General features: G+C 46.9%; 1 protein-coding gene across 1 annotated transcript in view; it reads right to left on the bottom strand.

Annotated features, from left to right (window-relative positions):
* The window catches only part of CTIF (cap binding complex dependent translation initiation factor), a 145,485-nt gene that overhangs the window by 63,244 nt on the left and 61,406 nt on the right, over positions 1-20,835 (bottom strand). The window lies entirely within an intron of this gene.

Raw genomic sequence — 20,835 nt, 5'->3', positions numbered from 1 at the left:
AGAAGGTGTATTATAGGTGTCCTGGAGAACCTTCCTGCAATATCTAAGACATTGTCCTTGCCCTGAATTCCCAATATCGACTACCATTCCTCCATCATGCGATACACCCTCTTCATAAATCTGCCAGCGGTCCTAGGGCCAGAATGGACGTCTATGCCAAGTAGGGACTGGAGTAGATTTATATTCTAACTCAGGCCAGGAAACTTGGATGCAAAACTTGTCCCACAACCCCCATATTTGCAGAATGTGGTGGGAGAGATGCAGATCGGGCTCGAGGCGCACATTTGGAGCAAGGGAAGACCTTGCGCCAAACATGTGTCTCAACAGAATTCCTCTATGTCAGAAAGCTGGCGTAAAGGGAATAAAAAAAATATGTAGCCAGCATGCTTGAATTTTCTGGCCATGTGTGGATGAAGTAGATTACGTGCGGAATCCGTACTGCAAATCAGTGACGTCACACACCAAGGATGCGAAAACAAACTACAACTCCATGCCGTCTGCTCAGCTGTTCTCGGAAGGCCCACAGAATTGAACTCAGCATGCAAAGAGTAGTTTTGATGCGGAGTCTACGTCAAAATCCTGCCACGTCCCATTGAAATCAATGGAAGCCGCTCATTTCCTTTTTCCGAGCTGCCCTTCTTCAGGCAAATTTCGCGTCTGATTCAGCTGCGGCATCCGCCTCGCGACAGCACCCTCCGGGACTAGGCCCATTCATTTGGGGCTAATCCGGAGCGGAAAGCCGCGACGAGGTGCCGGTGCACTGCACGGCAGCCCGTCACGATAGCCACAACGGAATGTGTTCACGCAGAACCCCGTGTGAACTAGCCCTAAGGCCACACAGCAACATGTATTGCAAGACAAAAAGTTGCGGAGAAACCACACAACTAAAACCGACTAAGGGCCCGCTCACACGGGCAAAGAGGGGGCGGATTATGACGCTGAAGCCACGTCAAAATCTGCCCCCTCACAATGGTGGTCTATGTAGACTGCCAGGCTACATTTTTCCGTGAAGGTTTTTCCGTGAGGGGTATGTTGCCACTCACGGAAAAAACAAACAAGCTGTCCTTTCTTGAGGCGGCGTCCGCCTCGTGGCAGCACCTTCCAGAGTCGTCCCATTCATTCGAGCCTACTCCGGAGGGGGAAGCCGCGACTGTTGGAAGCCGTGACAGTCATGGCAGGCGCATTTTGGCCCAAGAGTGACGCGGCCCCCTGCGTCACTCTTGAGGCCAAAATCCACCCATCCGCTCCCCGTGTGAACTGGGCCTTAGGGCTAGTTCACATGTGTTAGGGTGGTCGAGGAATCTGGGCAGGAAAAAATCTGCTTCAGGAATTAGGAAGCTTTTTTTGGAGCGTTTTTTGACTTGATGCGGTTCTTGGAGCATTTCTTGAGGCGTTACTTTGTTTCAAGTTTTTTCCTCCAGCACAGTGAATGGACCTTGAAAAAAAAACCACCTGGTGTTTTTTGAGGCAGTTTTTGCCAAAAAACACCATGCGGTTTTCTGCCTCCCATTGACTTGTATCCATTTCCTGAGGAGGAATCCGCCTGAAGAAAGGTTAGGTCGCTTCTTTTTTCCACTGGCGGAGAAAAAAACATTAGCGGGAAAAAGAACGCTGGCGGTCTACATAGACCTTTATTGTGAAGGGGTGGATTTTGAGGCAGATTCCGCGTCAAAATCCGCCCCTTCTTGCCCCGTATGTACGAGCCCTTACAGTTGCACGACTTTAAAGGGATTCTACCACTAAAACACTTTTTTTTCTAGTTACCACGTCGGAATAGCCTTTAAAAAGGCTATTCGTCTCTTACCTGTGGAAGTGCTCTCCACCGCGCCGTTCGTTCAAAATACTGGTTTGTACCGGTATGCTAATTAGTTCTCTCGCAGCGATGGGGGCGTCCCCATTGCAGCTCGAAAACCGACCGCAGCGCCGCCTCTCTGGTCTTCGGTGTCCTCCCCTTGCCTCTTCAGCGTCTGTCGGACGCCTGCGAAAGTACTGCGCATGCGCGAAAGTGCGGTCCCAGCCATAGTGCGGGCACCGCACTTTCGCGCATGCGCAGTACGTTCGGCAAGCTTCGCCGAACAGAGAGCATACTGCGCAGGCGTCCGACAGACGCTGAAGAGGCAAGGGGAGGACACCGAAGACCAGAGAGGCGGCGCTGCGGTCGGTTTTCGAGCTGCAATGGGGACGCCCCCATCGCTGCTCCTGCGATGGGGACGCCCCCATCGCTGCGAGAGAACTAATTAGCATACCGGTACAAACCGGTATTTTGAACGAACGGCGCGGCGGAGAGCACTTCCACAGGTAAGAGACGAATAGCCTTTTTAAAGGCTATTCCGACGTGGTAACTAGAAAAAAAAGTGTTTTAGTGGTAGAATCCCTTTAATTCAGATGTCATTTGGCCGTAAAAACCTAAAAGTCAAGTCATAGGTGATATGGTGGAAGTCGTGGTATTGGATGGAGTAGGCCTTCCTAAATAGGCAAGTCTTCAGGGGTCTTCTTGAAGGTTGTGATTGTGGGGAAAAGTCTAATATGTTATGGTAGCGAGTTCCGCAGTATGGGGGAAGCACGGGAGAAGTCTTGGAGATGGATAACAGCAGAGCGGAGGAGGAGGTCTTGGGAGGATTGGAGGTTACGTGTAGGTGATTGGAAGGGTTTGGATGTGAGGCTTGAAGGACAAGTCAAAGGTCCGACAAGTCAGTGGACCTACAGGACTGGGATATGTGTGGTACCATTAACTTGGCGGGGGGGAGATTATGAACTTCATTTTCTCCATGTTAAGTTTGAGAAAGTGGGAGAAGAGGAAGGAACAACTCTTACATGTATGTATGAGATGAGTTTGCAAGCGTATTGGGGAAGTCCGTAAAACTAACTGTCGGCCAAGTGTCCTTGCTATCTAGGACAGAAGGAACCGAGTGTAAAGCAGAAGAGGAGCAGGACATTAGTAATGAATGACCTCACCAGACATATGTAAGGCAGTCTAGGAGACCTTATCTGTGGGATTAGGCTGCTATGGAGAGATGTGCTAATTCTCCTCTCCTTCGAGCACCGATTCCCCCTAGACCAAAGAAAAACAAATGAGCGGTAGCAGGAATCTCACGTCTACTGCGCCTCTATTCCCTGTGGAGTCTGCATTGCTATTCATTTTGGGGATTCTATATATACAGAGCTGTTGATTGAGGTCTTCGGTATCCAGGGATGGGGGGTGGGCTTCTTCATCAGCCTAGCAGATTATCACTTGTAAAGAAAGGAACATGAGGGTATCGCAGACGGGACTGCAAAGAAGGTCTCTCGATGCAAAGCTGTGGGGCATGGAAATTAAAGGAACACTACGGGGAAAATGGATACGGTATTCTGGCTAGTGCAAGTTGTGACGAAACCGGAATGACATATGAATCCATGATATAGGAGAGGACCCCCATAATCCTGCACCGGTATTAGGTGTAACAGACGGGTACAAAACTGTGCCCCTTCCATGAATCTACATAGCTAAAGTTAGCGCGCCATAGTAGCTTATAGGGATTTGTGTCTGGATCCATGTAACCTCAGGCGCAGCAGTCATACTATAGGTCTTGCCATACGGTCGCCATACTATGGGTCTTTCCATACGGTCGCCATACTATGGGTCTTTCCACACGGTCGCCATACTATGGGTCTTTCCACACGGTCGCCATACTATGGGTCTTTCCACACGGTCGCCATACTGTGGGTCTTTCCACACGGTCGCCATACTGTGGGTCCTTCCATACGGTCGCCATACTGTGGGTCCTTCCATACGGTCGCCATACTGTGGGTCTTTCCATACGGTCGCCATACTGTGGGTCTTTCCAAACGGTCGCCATACTGTGGGTCTTTCCATACGGTCGCCATACTATGGGTCTTGCCATACGGTCGCCATACTATGGGTCTTTCCATACGGTCGCCATACTATGGGTCTTTCCATACGGTCGCCATACTATGGGTCTTGCCATACGGTCGCCATACTATGGGTCTTGCCATACGGTCGCCATACTATGGGTATTTCCATACGGTCGCCATACTATGGGTCTTGCCATACGGTCGCCATACTATGGGTATTTCCATACGGTCGCCATACTATGGGTCTTGCCATACGGTCGCCATACTATGGGTCTTTCCATACGGTCGCCATACTGTGGGTCTTTCCAAACGGTCGCCATACTGTGGGTCTTTCCAAACGGTCGCCATACTATGGGTCTTTCCATGCGGTCGCCATACTATGGGTCTTTCCATACGGTCGCCATACTATGGGTCTTTCCATACGGTCGCCATACTATGGGTCTTGCCATACGGTCGCCATACTATGGGTCTTGCCATACGGTCGCCATACTATGGGTATTTCCATACGGTCGCCATACTATGGGTCTTGCCATACGGTCGCCATACTATGGGTCTTGCCATACGGTCGCCATACTATGGGTCTTGCCATACGGTCGCCATACTATGGGTCTTTCCATACGGTCGCCATACTATGGGTCTTGCCATACGGTCGCCATACTATGGGTCTTGCCATACGGTCGCCATACTATGGGTATTTCCATACGGTCGCCATACTATGGGTCTTGCCATACGGTCGCCATACTATGGGTCTTGCCACACGGTCGCCATACTATGGGTCTTTCCACACGGTCGCCATACTATGGGTCTTTCCACACGGTCGCCATACTATGGGTCTTTCCACACGGTCGCCATACTATGGGTCATTCCATACGGTCGCCATACTATGGTGCTTTAATTGCAGCACCTCTAAAGTCCCTGGAGCTGAGATCAGGGACGTCTTGTACTAAATAATACTCAAGATTTATCGTGTATACTTATCAGTCTGAGCCGCCGCTCATATTACAACAGCGCACCTCGTATTATTAGGAGTTTTTTGAGGATAAGGAGACAAAGCTCATCCTTACGACTGAAAAAAAATAACAATAAATAAAAAAAAAAAAAAAAGTAACAGGCGTAAAAAAATGACGAAGGTAACGGCAGCGGCGCGCGGAGATGGTACTTGACATCTTCAACTGCAGTAATTCAGAAAACTTTCCCGGAGTTATATCAGGTTAGCTGAACGTCGCTTTCACTTGGAGGGTCTGCAAGGAGCAGTACATTGTGTCCTCGCAACGCAAATCACAATAACGCTTTTCTTTTCTTTTTCTATGGACGACACAAACAAGAAGAACTCGGAGATTCACTTAACTGTGAATAGGGGAAGAAAAGACGAGAGGAACGTCCTTTATTGACCTGCCGGGGCTCAAGTTTTCTTCTAACGTTGGAAATAAGACTACGTGGATGTTGAAGGATCGGTTTCTTTTCGGGTCCATTTGTACAAAAAAAATATTCCAATTTTCCGCCGTTTCTTCAGGAGGGGATGCGGCGCGCGCAATGTCTCCTGCCAGATTTATCATCATTTGTCAGTGGAGAAGGAAACTGATTTCTTTAATAAGATGTATTGCAGAGGGTTTTTTTTTATATTCACCTGCACTATTCATCATGGAAGACAGATTTGCATATTCTTCCCATGATCCCTCACAGCGGAGCGTGTATGGCTTAATAAGACTCCACACACCTACATGGTGGTCTCTCCCTAAGGAGTGACGATATCCCCTTAGCCCTGTCTAGAAGCCTCTCACCTCTGCCAAGTCAGTCTTCTCTACGCCGGGCTGAAGAGATCCAAATAGATCGAAACAGCTGTCCTCGGCTGAGAGACTGTCCTTGGTAAAATCCCACATCATTGCAGCAAAGGCCTCTGGGAAGGTCGGGCATGATGTTAAAGGGAGCGCCCTCTAGTGGGCTGCATGACTGAGGCACTGTCTTCCTATTTACATCATGGAAGACTTATTTGCATATTCTTCCCATGATCCCTCACAGTGGAGCATCTATGGCTAAATAAGACTCCACACACCCATATGGTCGTCTCTCCCTAAGGAGTGACGATATCCCTTTAACCTTATTCATTTCTAGAAATTGGAGGTACACTTTAAGTAATACCTGCATTCACCACTAGGGGTAATTATTTAGGGTGTCATGCAGGAAGCAAATTTAACCTGTTTGGTTGCGAGATATCCCATGGGTGCGATACAGCAACGTATTATAAATGAACAGTGCCACTTGATACACCTCCTACAGCTGGTAGGCAGGGACTGTATGATCGGTGGAAGTCCGCAACATGCTTGGGTGGTGGTATCTGAATGGAGCAGCGGTCACACACGTATTATGCCAGTCCAGTGCAAGTCTATGTGCCAGTCCTGCAGACTGAATCCTGCGTCCGGGCACAGATCTTACCACCACTAACTTCCCAACTTCTCTAGAACAGGGGTCTTGGCAATTTGAGGTCGGCCCACTACCGATCATACATTCATCGCCTAGTTCTGCATGTAAAACATCCCAAACCTTCCTGTATACTAGCTATACAAGTTCCTTTGCTCCGCTCAGAATGACCTCATTTTTTTGCATGCAGGAGAGATGCCCTGCATTAATTCTTTGCGGGCGGTACAGGCCAAGATGAATAATGAGCAGCACAAGACATATAGGATCCATCAGTCAATTTGCATTCACGGCAGGGGAGCATTGGAGACCTCACAGAAAGGATGCCGAGAAGTGACGGAACCGGGAAACGGCCGAGCTCAGTGCGGCATCCCAAAGGACCTCACATGATAAATTTGCAGTCAGAGCGACCTTCGTAGTTGCAAACTTCTTGAATTTTAATGGCTATTGAGAATTTTTTTTCCTCTGCTCCATATACATGATATTACTGTTCAATACTACACCAGAAGGTGCAATATGGTGGCTGGGAGCCAGTTACTAGAGCCCATGGATCTGTGATCATCCCTGATAAAATAGCCACCCCAATATAGTACAAAACACCATAACGTCACCCCCAACACCCTGACACAATGCAACACTACTCACAGCACAACACTTAATGCGGCCATACACTTTTAGACTTGTATAGCACATCTTCAGTGCAAGGCTGTAGGACTATAGGATGGATGCTGGTTTGGCCAACAGCTAACCCCCTCCTGGACCACCCCATACACCATGAGCGCCTAAAAACTCTATCCTTAATAAAGGACTACCTCCACCATAAATCCACTTGTAATGCGACACAACCAATAGACCACCATAACCAATATTACCAGATACAGCAAAGACTCAATTTCCCAACAGTGCCTCCGCAGGAAGAATGCGGCATTACCGGGTACAAACTGAAAAGGCACATGCACAGAAATTTTGAGACACACATCGGGAGGAATTTACTAACCCACTTATGCCAGTTTTCAGATATACATGGGCATAGAAGTGGCCCTTTTTCGTGCCATAAATGCGCTACTTACGCGCCCTGCTCACCTACTCTGGCATAAATTTAATTTTCGACGCACAGAACAACCTATGGTGTACCTGAATTAAGAGGCTGGATCGAGAAAGCGGTAGGAAATGCCATTCCTAATGAAGTGCCCCCTCCCACCCAGTTGTCAGGGACATCTCTGGGGTCTACAGTAATACAGTGTATAAATGTATGGTGATCGCAGTTAATATGGTTTATACGCTTTATATACAAATTGCCTCGAATTAGTGATTCTGTTTTTGTGACACTACCTTTTGCTTTCTAAGTAATGTAAATCCCCCACTTTTCTACACGTGGATCACTGTTGTCTGCAGGGTCACCTGGACGTTAGAAAAGTGAAAAATTGCATGAAGGCTCAAAAACACAGTCCTGCAACTTTAGTCATGCACTTTTACCGTTTCCCATCTCAAATCTTGATTTTCATCTGCCATTATCAGCTTTCTTGTTTTTCTGTGGGATAAAAATTTGCATGAAGTCTTTGTGAAGCGCCAACCTGCAACATTGTTCCCAATAACCTTCATGTAGACTTAAGTAATCAAGCTGCCCCATACAGTGTTCCCATAGAAAGTTTCAGCCTAATAGCTTTCATCTCATTCTAAGGGGAAAGAAGGTGCATGAAGTTTTTGTGAAGCGCCAACCTGCAACATTGTTCTCAATGACCTTCATGTAGACAAGTAATCAAGCTGTCCCATACAATGTTCCCCATAGAATACCTTTCATCTCATTCTAGGAAGGGGGGAAAAGGTGCATGAAGTTTTTGTGACGCGCCAACCTGCAACATTGTTCCCAATAACCTTCACTTAGACAAGTAATCAAGCTGTCCCATACAATGTTCCCCATAGAAAGTTTCCATCTAATAGCTTTCATCTCATTCTAGGTGGGGGAAGGTGCGTGAAGTTTTTGTGAAGCGCCAACCTGCAACTTTGTTCCCAATTACTTTGACAGTGGCTCACTACCCTGGCCAGTGTTTTTCATAGAAAGTTTCAGTTTAGTGGTTTTCCTATCACTCTAGGGGAAAAACGTTGCACAAGGTCTTTGCGAAGCGCCAACCTGCAACATTACCCCCAATGACCTTGATACGGAGCTGCATATCTAGCTGTTAAGTACATGGCTGGTCATCTTTTATGCCTGCATACATCATCAATTCTATTAGGGCCAGTGGCGTCATGGTCCCGTCCGCTGCATTATTCATGATTATGACACCTCGCCCCGTATGCTGACTCCTCACATGGGGGTATTTTTACAGTCTGGCATTTTTGACATTTGGATTTGGTTTCCGCACATTTTCGGGAATGTAGCAGCCATATAATTACAGATCAGCATCAGTTGTAAAACACTTTCCCATTAACTAAGAATAACGCGCTCGCTCCTGAAATCTATTACCAGTCACATTCCTGCCCGCGGCTATATCAGTCCGAGCGGCCCTCATGTCGGGCATTAATAGAAAGTTATGAAAGGCTACAAATAGCCGGGAAGCTTAATGGAAGGATCTGTCCTGAGATTTCAGAGAGATCTGTCCTGAGATATCCAAAAGGGATGAGGCCGAAAAATGTCATCGTATAAGAGGCGACAATAAGGACAGTCCATGTCCATCCATATTGTGAAAACATAAAGTACGCTGAAATAGGAAGAGCGATTTTGACACAGTTGCTGTAAATTTTTGATCAATTATGTTTTGTCAATGGAATGAAGTGAGGGCTTATTTTTTGCAGGGAGACCTGATGTTTTTATCAATGCCATTCTGGCATGTTTCCCCGTCCCGTGATGGGGGAACAACATTGCAATTGTCATTACGGACACAGCAATACTCCGTATGTGTGTTATGATTTTTTATTTTTTATTTTCTACAATTTTTTTTTTTTTTTAATTATTTCCAAGTAAATGAAGAAAAAATGCTAATACTGCCAATTTTTATGTGACATTTAATATGGTATTGCCTGATGCAGGTTTACGCTGGGTTCACACCAGCGCTAGATTTCCGTTTTCAGAAGACGGAAACGTGTCTGGCCGTGAGCGCTGGTGAGTTTTTTGTGCTCTCCGCGGTGAAAGGTTTTTTTTTCTACCGGACACATGTCCGACTTTGTGTTCGGTTATTCCCATTGTCAAAGATGTGCGTCCCTGCACAGTCCGACTCGACCGGTCTGTGGGGTCACCACTGTATCACCCTGCCGTCAACTTAATTATGCATTGCCAGGAGGAATAACTGAGGGATGTCACAATTCAGAGTTCTAAGAAAAGAAGACGCTCCAGAATTGTATTAAATGGTATAACTGAGCCAGCGGTTGTCAGTATCACAAGAAGCAGACGTGTTTGTCCATGTGTTATCATGTTTACGTTACGCCGCTAGCCTAAATACATTGGCATTTCCGAGAAACGTAGAAGCCGCCGTCCATGGTAAATATTTAAGATGGACCAGACGTGTAGGAGTCTATCTATTATAAATTTTCTAAAATGTTTTAAAACCAATTAAATTACTTTTTTTCTAACCAGTTTTTATTTTCTCATCGTAGATTTTTGACTATGGAGCGGCCATCTTGCCCGAGCTTCTCCTCTGCTCTGTTACAGCAATTAGTGATACGCTTTACAGCGTCCATAGGGTGGCGGACATAAGCTATGACATCATCTATTGACAAAAGTGGATGCAACGATGGGCCAGTGGTATTCTCTATAGAGGTGTTATCGTCTATTGTAACCCAGTCTGTGGAGACTGCTGCAAAGAAAACCCCCTACAGAACGGGAAAGTGTCGTTCTATTATTAGGATTAGTGATCAGAGTGATTTCATGACATTCAAATGGGAAAGGGGGAAATCAAAAATATTTTTTTAAAAATTTTTGGGCACCTATATGTCATTCCTATTCTTTTTCTTCTCTGCAAAAACCTACAAACCGCTCCTGAAACCTAAAAAAAAAAAAAAAAAAAAAAAAAAAAATTCCAGGAAAGGCAACCCCTGTGATGTCTGAAGGAACCCATTAAAGCGCCCAGAGGTAGCCTCGCCACATCTTTCTCCAATCTAGGTCGCCGTAAAACAGCCGGCAATTACGTCTGTGTTTTTTTGTCCCAGCTTCAAATGAATTAATAAAAGCGGAGACTTTTTTTTTTTTAACTTTTACTTTTCAGTCACGAATAAATCGTTTGTACTTTACTTAAACCATCACATTTGCTGAAAAGCAGGAAAAAGAAAAAAAAACTGAAAAAAGAAAAAAAAAAGAAAACAAAAAGAAAAAAAAAATAGAAAAAAAGAAAAAAAAAAAAAAAGGACCAGGACTTCCTGTTTTCTTGCCGAGAGGAACACAATTGTGTGTAAATCAAAACGACCTCGCGGTAAATAAGGAACACATGTGAGCTCCGACGTGCCGGTGGCCGAATTCAGAAGAATGTTTTAATTTTCTTTTTTTACTTATGATCTTTTTGTAAAATCACAATCTGCTCTTCCTGCAGCCATCGCGGTTATGTAGTATTAGCTCGATGGTGTCAAGTGCAGCTGCTCGAGGAGGACCCAGATGTCGGCGACCACTGGGGCAAAAGGATAAATATAGAATTCTTTTGTAGCTGTTTTTGTTTGGTTTTTCGCATCACACCAAAGACCAGATGGCAACATCCGTCGTCGTCCCCCCTGCACACCAACACGAGGTCCCATCCTGTGCGAGACGTGATCTTCTCTAAATTTCTACCATTTGGAGATGTCCCTTAAATCTAAAATTTCTGCTAGCAATTTACTGTGGCAGGTGTCTGGAGCCCCCTCGGGCCATAGGATGGTTTGCATAGACTACGCATCTCCAGAGCTTGGCAGCCACCCTACTGGAGTAAGAAGGGATCCCAAAAATGGGTTCTGCCCTGGCAATGACCCCTGACATCAGGAGGCCGTACTGTATACATTCCACCCATAGGTGAATTTTTGCTTCTGACGGTGGTGGCATCTAGACATGACTAGAATCATCTGACTCTAGTCATGTCTAGATGCCACCACCATCATCTGTCTCCACCTTGTATAACAGGAACCACAAGGTGATCGCCCCATTCTGGTTTTTCCAACTTTTGACCTCTATCTAAGAATTTCCCGCGTTCTGTATTATTCTGGCTGATTCTATTCCCTTCCCAGAACTTTGAGGGTGATCACATTTTAATGGTTTTATTTATTATAATGCAGAAGGCTTTGGTGTCCATTATCACACGAGGTGACCTTTGGTGGAAGATCTCCAGATGATAAAACCATCAACTTGGTGTTCTCCTCTCATGCAGTACTGGGAAGATCTAAAAGACCACGTGAGAAATACTGTATATAGTATGGAAAAGTAGAGTCGCGGGGAGGAAGGGACTCCAAGGACATTACTATAATGTTCAAAGTCCGGGTCCCCTGGCTGGGTTTGGGGCTAGGAGATCCAACCATTATATGGACCATATCTTCCGGACTATATTCTCCAGTGTGTAGGAGGCCAATTGACAGCCATTTTTGTAAGACACATCACACAGCCATGTTTAAAGGGATTCTACCACTAAACCCATATTTTTTCTAATTACCACGTTGGAATAGCCTTAAGAAAGGCTATTCGTCTCTCATCTTTAGACGTGGATGTTCCTTAGAAATACCGATTGTAACCGGTATGCAAATGAGTTCTCTTGCAGCAATGAGGGCGGGCCCCAGCGCTCAAACGGCGATGGGGGCGTCCCCACTGCTGCCAGAGACATCTCTCCAGCGATGCCGACATCTTCAACAGCAACTGCGTCTTTTTCGGGCTGGGGTCACACTCCGCTCTTGCGCAGTACGCTCCTGTAGTTCTCCGTAGAACTGCAGGAGCGTACTGCGTACTGAGTGGAGTGTGACCCCAGCCGGAAGAAGACACTGTTGCTGTTGAAGATGGAGGCGTCACTGGAGAGAGGTCTCTGGCAGCAGTGGGGACGCCATCGCCGTTTGAGCGCTGGGGCCCGCCCCATTGCTGTGAGACAACTCATTTGCATACCGGTTAAAACCGGTATTTCTAAGGGGCTAATTGAAGGACATATCCTATTTTTGGCAATTTTCACAGCTCCTTCAAAGGAGAGATTCTTCAGGAAGTGACCTCATGTCCACTGGTCACACGGCCATGCTGGAGCTCAGTCCCATTCATTTTAATGTGACCAACGGACATGATGTCACTTCCTGAGAAGAAGGCAGCCATGTTTTCAAAGTTCTACACAACTCCTCTAAATCTACGAGGGACCCCTGAAAACACCGCCCCATGGATGCAAAACGGTTTTGCAAAAAAAAAACAAAAACAAAAAAAAAAACGGACGCTGCATCCCTATCCCTTTTAGGATACAGTCATTAAATAGTAAAGAGATTTTATCATGAAAGATACTTGATGGAGAATAAGTGACAGATTGCTGGAGTCTGATCCCTGACACCCCCCGTGAGGAGGAGAATGGGGCCCCCCTGCACATGAATGAAATGCCAGTGCATTCCATGACCGGCGCCCCAATCTTGTAAATGCAGAGGAGTTTATTTCTATGGCACATACATATACGGTAGTGCTGTACTGAGATTGCCATCACTTATAGAAAGTATTTTAGAAGCTGCAGAACTTTTGGCTCTACAATGATTGCAATTTCCCAAATTTCTCTGATTCCCCCGTTACCCCGGCTCACTGGTCCCAAGCTTCTATAAGAGACATCACGTCAGTCAGACAATGGTGTGCGCTATAGGGAGAGCGGCTCTTTGTGCACAGACTTTCCCACGTCTCGTCTTTCTCGGGATGTGTCTGCACTTCTATAAATCCCATTTCCTTCCAACATTTGGGGTAATAATAAGAGAACACACCCGGGAAGCGCAGATTACTGAATGAACACTTAGCTATTTCTGGATTATTTCCTTCTCCCCTATTGCTCAAGAATGGTGCTTTTTTGATTTCTGCAAAAGTACGTGCGCCGTCGCTCGCACTCCTTATGCCAGACGCTAAACTCGTACAGAGCTATTCCTGGAATCACTGCAGGGGGGACTAATAAAGAATTTGAAAAAAATATCTATATCCCCCTGCAATGTTCATCCTGGTCTCTCTGATGCAGGAATATAAAGTCAGAAATACTGTGATTCACAGAGCAGCTTCAATGGTGCTAAGGTGTAATACCAGACACAACCTATGGACAAAGGTGGCGCTGTTACACTTATCCTGGTAAACCCCTTTAAAAGAGGTCTTTTTTTCAGTGACCCTATAGGTGGCATAAGGATGTCATGGAGGTAGGGGAACCAACTTGTGACACCCCCTGTATTAGCCAGAGTAGAGAGAAACTAAAGAGCCGCTCTCATAATGGAAGACCCAACACCGCCACCTATCACATGGTCATCCATTACCGCAATCTGACTGCAAAAAGTTGCATGACCAGTTTAGCTCTGCAACATCTGCACAGACCAGTTTAGCTCTGCAACATCTACACAGACCAGTTTAGCTCTGCAACATCTGCACAGACCAGTTTAGCTCTGCAACATCTACACAGACCAGTTTAGCTCTGCAACATCTACACAGACCAGTTTAGCTCTGCGATATCTACACAGACCAGTTTAGCTCTGCTACATCTATACAGACCAGTTTAGCTCTGCAACATCTACAAAGACCAGTTTAGCTCTGCTACATCTACACAGACCAGTTTAGCTCTGCTACATCTATACAGACCAGTTTAGCTCTGCAACATCTACACAGACCAGTTTAGCTCTGCAACATCTACACAGACCAGTTTAGCTCTGCAACATCTACACAGATCAGTTTAAAGGGGTTACTGCAAGAATTTTCATAATAAAGTCCTGAAAGGCTGGAAGGAATCAGTCTACTTCTGCCTCTGGCAGCTGACAAGGTTTATATTTCACCCTGCAGTGAACAGAGGATCACTATACAGAGACTGGCTGTGAGGAGAGTGACTGAGCATGTGTGTCCATCAGCACTCAGTTAGTTAGGTGGACGTGCACATGGTTATACACTTTGAACACCAGGTGGTGCCATAGCAGAACTTAGTGTGTGGGGGAAAGAGTGGATGTAGAAGTGCCGAGTGTGTGCACGAAAGTGGATGTAGCAAAGTTGAGAGTGGTGGGGGAAAATGTGAGTAAAGCAGAGCAGAGTATGGAAAGAACAGTCTGTATACAGGTAGCAAACATGAAGGCAGCTTTTGTGGAGGTCAGTGGACACAAGTGTCAAAGCTGTGTGTGCAGGAAGGAAAAAATATGTGGGCAACAGTGTTGGGACTAAGTACTGTAGTGGGGGATCCCGTATTCTGCTGAGTCACAGAACCAACACCTGATGCCCGAGTAGTTCTGCCTCCTGTTCTCCGCTAGTTACCCATGTCATGGGGGTCTCTAACTTTACTCTATGATAGTGATGGGGAACCTTTTAGAAACCAAGTGCCCAAATTGCAACCCGAACCCCACTAATTTATCACAAAGTGCCAACACGGCAATTTAACCTTAATACTGTGCGGATCCACAATCTCGGACAATTAAGTAAACACGCAAAATACGGTCGTGTGAATGGGCCTTTACAGGGCTTTCAATATTGCAAACAACTTTGTACTGCATTTGGTAATTTTGAACAATTAATGTTTATTATTTACATTGCAAAGATCTGGGTTATAGCGACCATGCAATGTTATTACACCCTGTACTAATATCACATGTCTGCTATAAAAACAGATATCGTGTGATATAAATAGTGAAGGGCTCCCACACAGTTCAAGTTGCCCCACAGTGAACCCTACACAGTCCAATCTGCTCCACAGTGAACCCCACACAGTCCAATCTGCTCCACAGTGAACCCTACACAGTCCAATCTGCTCCACAGTGGCCCCCACACAGTCCAATCTGCTCCACAGTGAACCCTACACAGTCCAATCTGCTCCACAGTGAACCCCACACAGTCCAATCTGCTCCACAGTGAACCCTACACAGTCCAATCTGCTCCACAGTGGCCCCCACACAGTCCAATCTGCTCCACAGTGAACCCTACACAGTCCAATCTGCTCCACAGTGAACCCCACACAGTCCAATCTGCTCCACAGTGAACCCTACACAGTCCAATCTGCTCCACAGTGGCCCCCACACAGTCCAATCTGCTCCACAGTGAACCCTACACAGTCCAATCTGCTCCACAGTGAACCCTACACAGTCCAATCTGCTCCACAGTGAACCCTACACAGTCTAATCTGTTCCACAGTGGCCCCCACAAAGTCCAATCTGCTTGACAGTAGCCACCACACAGTACAAAGTGCTCCACAGTGGCTCTTATGCAGTGGCCCCCACACAGTATAATCTGCTTCAAAGTGGCTCCCACATAGTACAATTTGCTCCACAGTGGCCCACACACAGTATTAATCTGTTCCACAGATGGGTGCCCACAGAGAGGACTCTGAGTGCCACCTCTGGCTCACGGCTCTATAATGATCTATTCTGGCAGTGCCCATGATACTAGATCTGATCCAACCCAATAGTCCCCTTCTCTTTACCAGAACCCACACTGTGAACCTATAGCCCTCTGCTACCCTGATAAACGGGGTCACATTATAAGTAACCCCATGAGACCCCATTATTCTAGATCCTGAAGAACCCACACAAGGCACAGACAATACACTAATGCAAAAAGTTATTATTATAATTGCCTGGAAAAAGCAAGACTTAGGGTTTTGTGCTGCGGAGTACACATGGCCTGGTGTTGAGCGCCCTCGATAAAGCCGTCCATCGTTACAATGTATTTATATGGCTCTTACATGTTCCACAGCGTCCTGTATAATTTGGGGAAGGAAATGAAAAACAGACCATTTTCCGTGGTTTTAAGTATATAATTTCTATAAAGCTTTCCATGAAGCTTCACAGGCCGGGGAAGGGGAGGAGGAGGGGTAGGGGGGCGACACAGGATTGGATACATGACATGCACCAAGGACACAATATGTGCACCATGTAGCAGAAACACAGGCATTTAAAGGGGTTTTCCAGGACTTATTACTGGATAGGGTAGGTCATCAAATTGGAGAGGCCTCAAGTGCTGCTCCTTCTTCATAGGCCATGCGACATCACGTTCATCGTCACATGACCTGAACATACCTCAGTCCCATTCCAGTGGATGGACTGAGCTGCAATACCAAGTATAGACACTATACTATGCACGGCACTGTGCCTGGTAAGTAGCGACAAGGCAGCATCGCTCACCCGAACACTGCAACCTCTTCAACCAGTCGGATGTCAGACCCCTAGTGGTCTTTAATTGATGGGATAGGTTATCAATTATTAAGTCTAGAAAATCCCTTTAAAGTGGATGTCCCATGAAAAGCATCCTATCTATACTGCTAGTTTATGTGGATTTAAGACTTTTCCTAAATACATTGCTTTATCAAAACTTCTTTGTTTGGCCGCTATCTTAATTTATTCACTTCATTGTTGACACTGCGTTTCTATGGCCACTGGGCTTATCTGCTCAGTTCCCAAGTGAAGTAGCTGCCTGCTCTTAGGAGGGGAGGGGGGTGACAAGCAGCAATGGAGCTCCTCAGATAGGGGAGGGGGGAGGTGAGAGCTCCGGGATGACTGTGCTATCTTCAGCTTTTCCACTTATCAGCCGGTTTAATGGAATTTGGCTGATAAGGGCTGAGATATGGAGTCCGTTACCTCTCTATGTAATGCAAGCTGACTCAAATCCAGCTCTGCTACATCAGCTTTATACTGTGGTAATGCATTTACAACCAATCCCTCATTACTGACTGCAAACGCAGCAGATAGCAGAGCAAGTGAAACCCCGCCCACCATTGTGCCGAGAAATTCAGGAAGTGAAGAGAGAAAAAAGCCCTGCAGGAGGCAGAACAAGAGTTATGGGAATACCCCTTTAAAAGAAAACCCCACATAACACGGATACTGCCCCCTACAGATCAGGCTTGAGAACTGTAAAGTAGGAATCTAAAAAGTAGCTTATATTATATTTTATTACGTTCCCATCATGCCTCATTCCCAGCAGCCATTTTGAATATCTGGGAGGAGCTTAGAGGACATAAGGCTATGAAGGAAGCCAATGGTAGGCTAGAGAAGTAAGATCCAGGGGTGGAGTCTGATGCTTATTCACTGGCATAGGAAAAGGTGTGGTCGTGGAGATAACATTGTATAAACCATACTGTTACCAGGAATACAAGGAGCACACGTCATGCTAAAAAGGTGAGAAAGTAATGGGGTCCTCCTATGGACTGACATTTACTATAACGTGCACCAGAAATGGGTGCAAACTATAGTGCACATCTACGTCCGATCATATCTGAGAAAGCCCAAGATGCGTCAGTTTTACTACGCGCCACATGATACACCAGCCCTAATAGGTTGGAATACGTGGTGTCTGCCATTGCTTGATACCTCTACAGCACCCTACATGACACCTATAGAAATAAATGGGCTGTCTGTATAAACCATAGACATGCTGGGTCCTCCGAAGTGGCGAATCTTAGCAGCTCTGTGCTCTGCCTAATACAAGAGGATCCTGAACCTCCCACGCTCGTATACAAGACTTCTCCCAAGCTGCACCACTTCTCTGGAATGCTCTACCCCGGACAATCAAATTAACTCCTAATTTCTACAGTTTCAAGCGCAAACTAAAGACGCATCTTTTCAGACAGGTCTATCCCAATTCCTAATGTAAAGCCTTCCGTAGTTAGAACCCCTAAAACAAACCCTCCTCTGTTTCCGCTCCCACATTACCCCAACATGATATGATGCAGTTTCAGACTAACTTTATATGTCCAGGCCTCATCTGCACGGGGAAAGGTGAGTGGATTTTTCTTTTGGTTTCCTCCTTGTGCAAAACTGTATATCCTGGACAACCCCTTTAAGGCCGGGGTTTTTTGGACTGGATTTTGAAGCGGAATCCACTCACTTCAATCGGAGGTGGTCATTTCCTTTTTCTGCGAGCTGTATGTTCCCGCTCGCAAGAAAAAAAGAAGCGACATGCCCTTTCTTCAGGCGCATTCCGCAGACGTCTGCCTCACGACATTCCCTCCTGACTAGGGCCATTTGTTAGGGCCTAATCCGGAGTGGAATGGCGTGAATGTATGCCGGTGCACTGTATGCACTGCACCGGCATCCAGTCGCGGCTAGCCGGTTTTTTGGACTGGATTCTGAGCCGGCCTCCGCCGCAAAACCCGGTCCAAAGAACTTCGACTGAACCCGGCCTAAGGAAGAACTCCCCTTGATAATTGGTTTCCAAATTTGAGACAACTCCTTATGGAATATCTCATAAGTAAGGGTGCCCGGTCCCTTATTCTCCATTGAAGTCTATGTAAGGTATGGGAACCTCCAAGTCAGTGACCCACCAGTGTCCCCAGTATCACATCCAAGGAGCCCCCCGCTTTATTAATTCCACATCTTCCATCTTGGCAATGAGTAAGGGGGATTAGTTGTCACAGCCACACCTACAAGACCGATTGTTCTGTACCTGCTGGTTCACTGACGAAGGAGAAAACCACACATCCCAAATGACATGTCTTAACCCCAAGACGCGCAGGATAGCGTAGCACTGAGCGCGTGCACGCCACAGACCTGGTTTGTGTCAGGCCGGCGCATCTGCTCAGAAAGTTTTTTTTGGCTCCCGTCCAAATCATGTGCGGAGAAGAATGGCTGTAAATGAGCGGCCTTTAATCACAAGAAGGAATAAAACGAGTTACGAGCACAAATTTGACATATTAAGAAGAAAAAGTTTCTCTTTATGGGAAGGAGACAGATCTGGGGTAATGGAGAGCATGTGTGAGGATATAAAGGATGTACAGTGTGCCGCTGCCCAGCCATACTCGCACCCGACCCCCTCCTGCCCCCAAGGTCAAAATGAGATCCATGAAGATCTACAAAGAACCAAAACAGCAGAATCTGTTTCTGAATTAAAAATTTGGGGGGGGAGGAAAAAGTTCAAAACAAACCGTGAAGAATAAATTGTGGTTTAGTTTATGTACATGTGGCCCCGAGACAGATCGTGCCACACTGGGAAAGCAGAGAGCAGCAGGACGGAGGCAGCGGTTATTTCAGTATACAGCACCGACACGTTCTGCAGCACTGTATGGAAACACGAAAGGGGATCGGTCTACAGACCCCAAAATATCACCACAGCCCCTTAGAGGGATAGGTCAGGGGCACCTAACTCAAACACAGATGTGAATTGGGGTCTCCGTTGTCAAGATATTTTGTCATTATGCAAGTTAGCACTTTGGCGCAATGTCATGGTCATTGGTGGGGGGCTACAGGCGCATGGGAGCGCAGCCGCACAACCATAATACATGGCTGGGGTTGTGCAGCCATAACATAGGGGCACGGTGTCCAACCCCCACCGATCTAAAGATTGGGGAGAGATATTGGATAGAGGAGTATAGTAATTTATTAGTTTTATGTTTTTTTCATCTTTAATCACATTTTCTAGCCAATTTTTCCTAAATCCAAGGCACCCCCCCACACCCGAAGACCAATTCTAGGATCTGCCCTATCCTTACTAATATTATAAAAGTGAAAGTTTGTCTGTTTGGATGTTTGTTCCTCAATCACAGCCAAACGGCTGAATGGATTGGTCTGAAATTCCACACATGCCTACAGATTGTGCAGGAAGGAGACATAGGCTACTTGCCATCTTGCTCACTCCCCCGAACTCGCCACCACGACCGGCTAAAGTTGTGTCCGGCTCCGCTGCAGGACCTGACATGACATCAGCACAGCAAGTCGACGGGCCTCCTATTGGTGCATGCCGGTGTGTGGCCAGGCCGCAGTGACAGCAGAACGGGCCCATACGTTGCTGGGGAAGTGTGGGCGGGGCGAGTCATCCAGTGCGCGACGAACATCATACCAACAATACCAACGATACCAACGTAGTACGCGGCTGCGCTACCACCCATGCGGCGGAGAGCACTGTATAGCCTGCGGAAGAGCCTTCTGCGGAGGTAAAGCTCATGCTGGTTGCTGTGCCTGACGCGGCACGCATGCCTCCCCAGCATGTACATGGTGAGTCAGCCTGCGCTCCCTAGCCAGGCGTCTGGCAGTGCAGCGGAGCAGGTGTCGGCCTGCTGGTGCGGGTTTGCCGGCTGCAGGTAGTGTGGCCTTTGAGGGTGCAGGGGTTGGGGCGAAAAGAGGAAGTGTAAGTTGAGTTGGAGGTAGGATTTTGTAGACTACGCCCGCAGGGAGTGCAGTGGGGGGACCTCCCCGCCGGGGTTTGACAGTCTGATGATGTGTCACGTGCGGCAGAGGGGACCTGCTGGTGCGCGTGGCCAGTAGTGGCGTCCGCGGGGGCACCACCGTGGAGGTACAGCCTCGACGCTGGAGCAGGGTGGGGGAGGGGCCACAGGTACACAGTGGAGTGTGGAGGTGACTCGCGCAGGGGGTGACGGGCCGTGGACGAAGGCGCGGGTACTGCTAGTAGTGCATACATTACTTTCCTCACTTCTTCCATAGTTTCTCCACTTCAGCACATACCTACACAGAAGACACCTAGACCCAGTGTTCATCCTGAGCTTCCAGTTTCAGGACCAG

The sequence above is a fragment of the Leptodactylus fuscus genome, chromosome 1 (genome assembly GCF_031893055.1).
Source record: "Leptodactylus fuscus isolate aLepFus1 chromosome 1, aLepFus1.hap2, whole genome shotgun sequence".
Taxonomy (NCBI): domain Eukaryota; kingdom Metazoa; phylum Chordata; class Amphibia; order Anura; family Leptodactylidae; genus Leptodactylus; species Leptodactylus fuscus.
The sequence above is the reverse complement of the archived record's forward strand: the minus strand, read 5'-3'. Positions and strand labels throughout refer to the sequence as shown.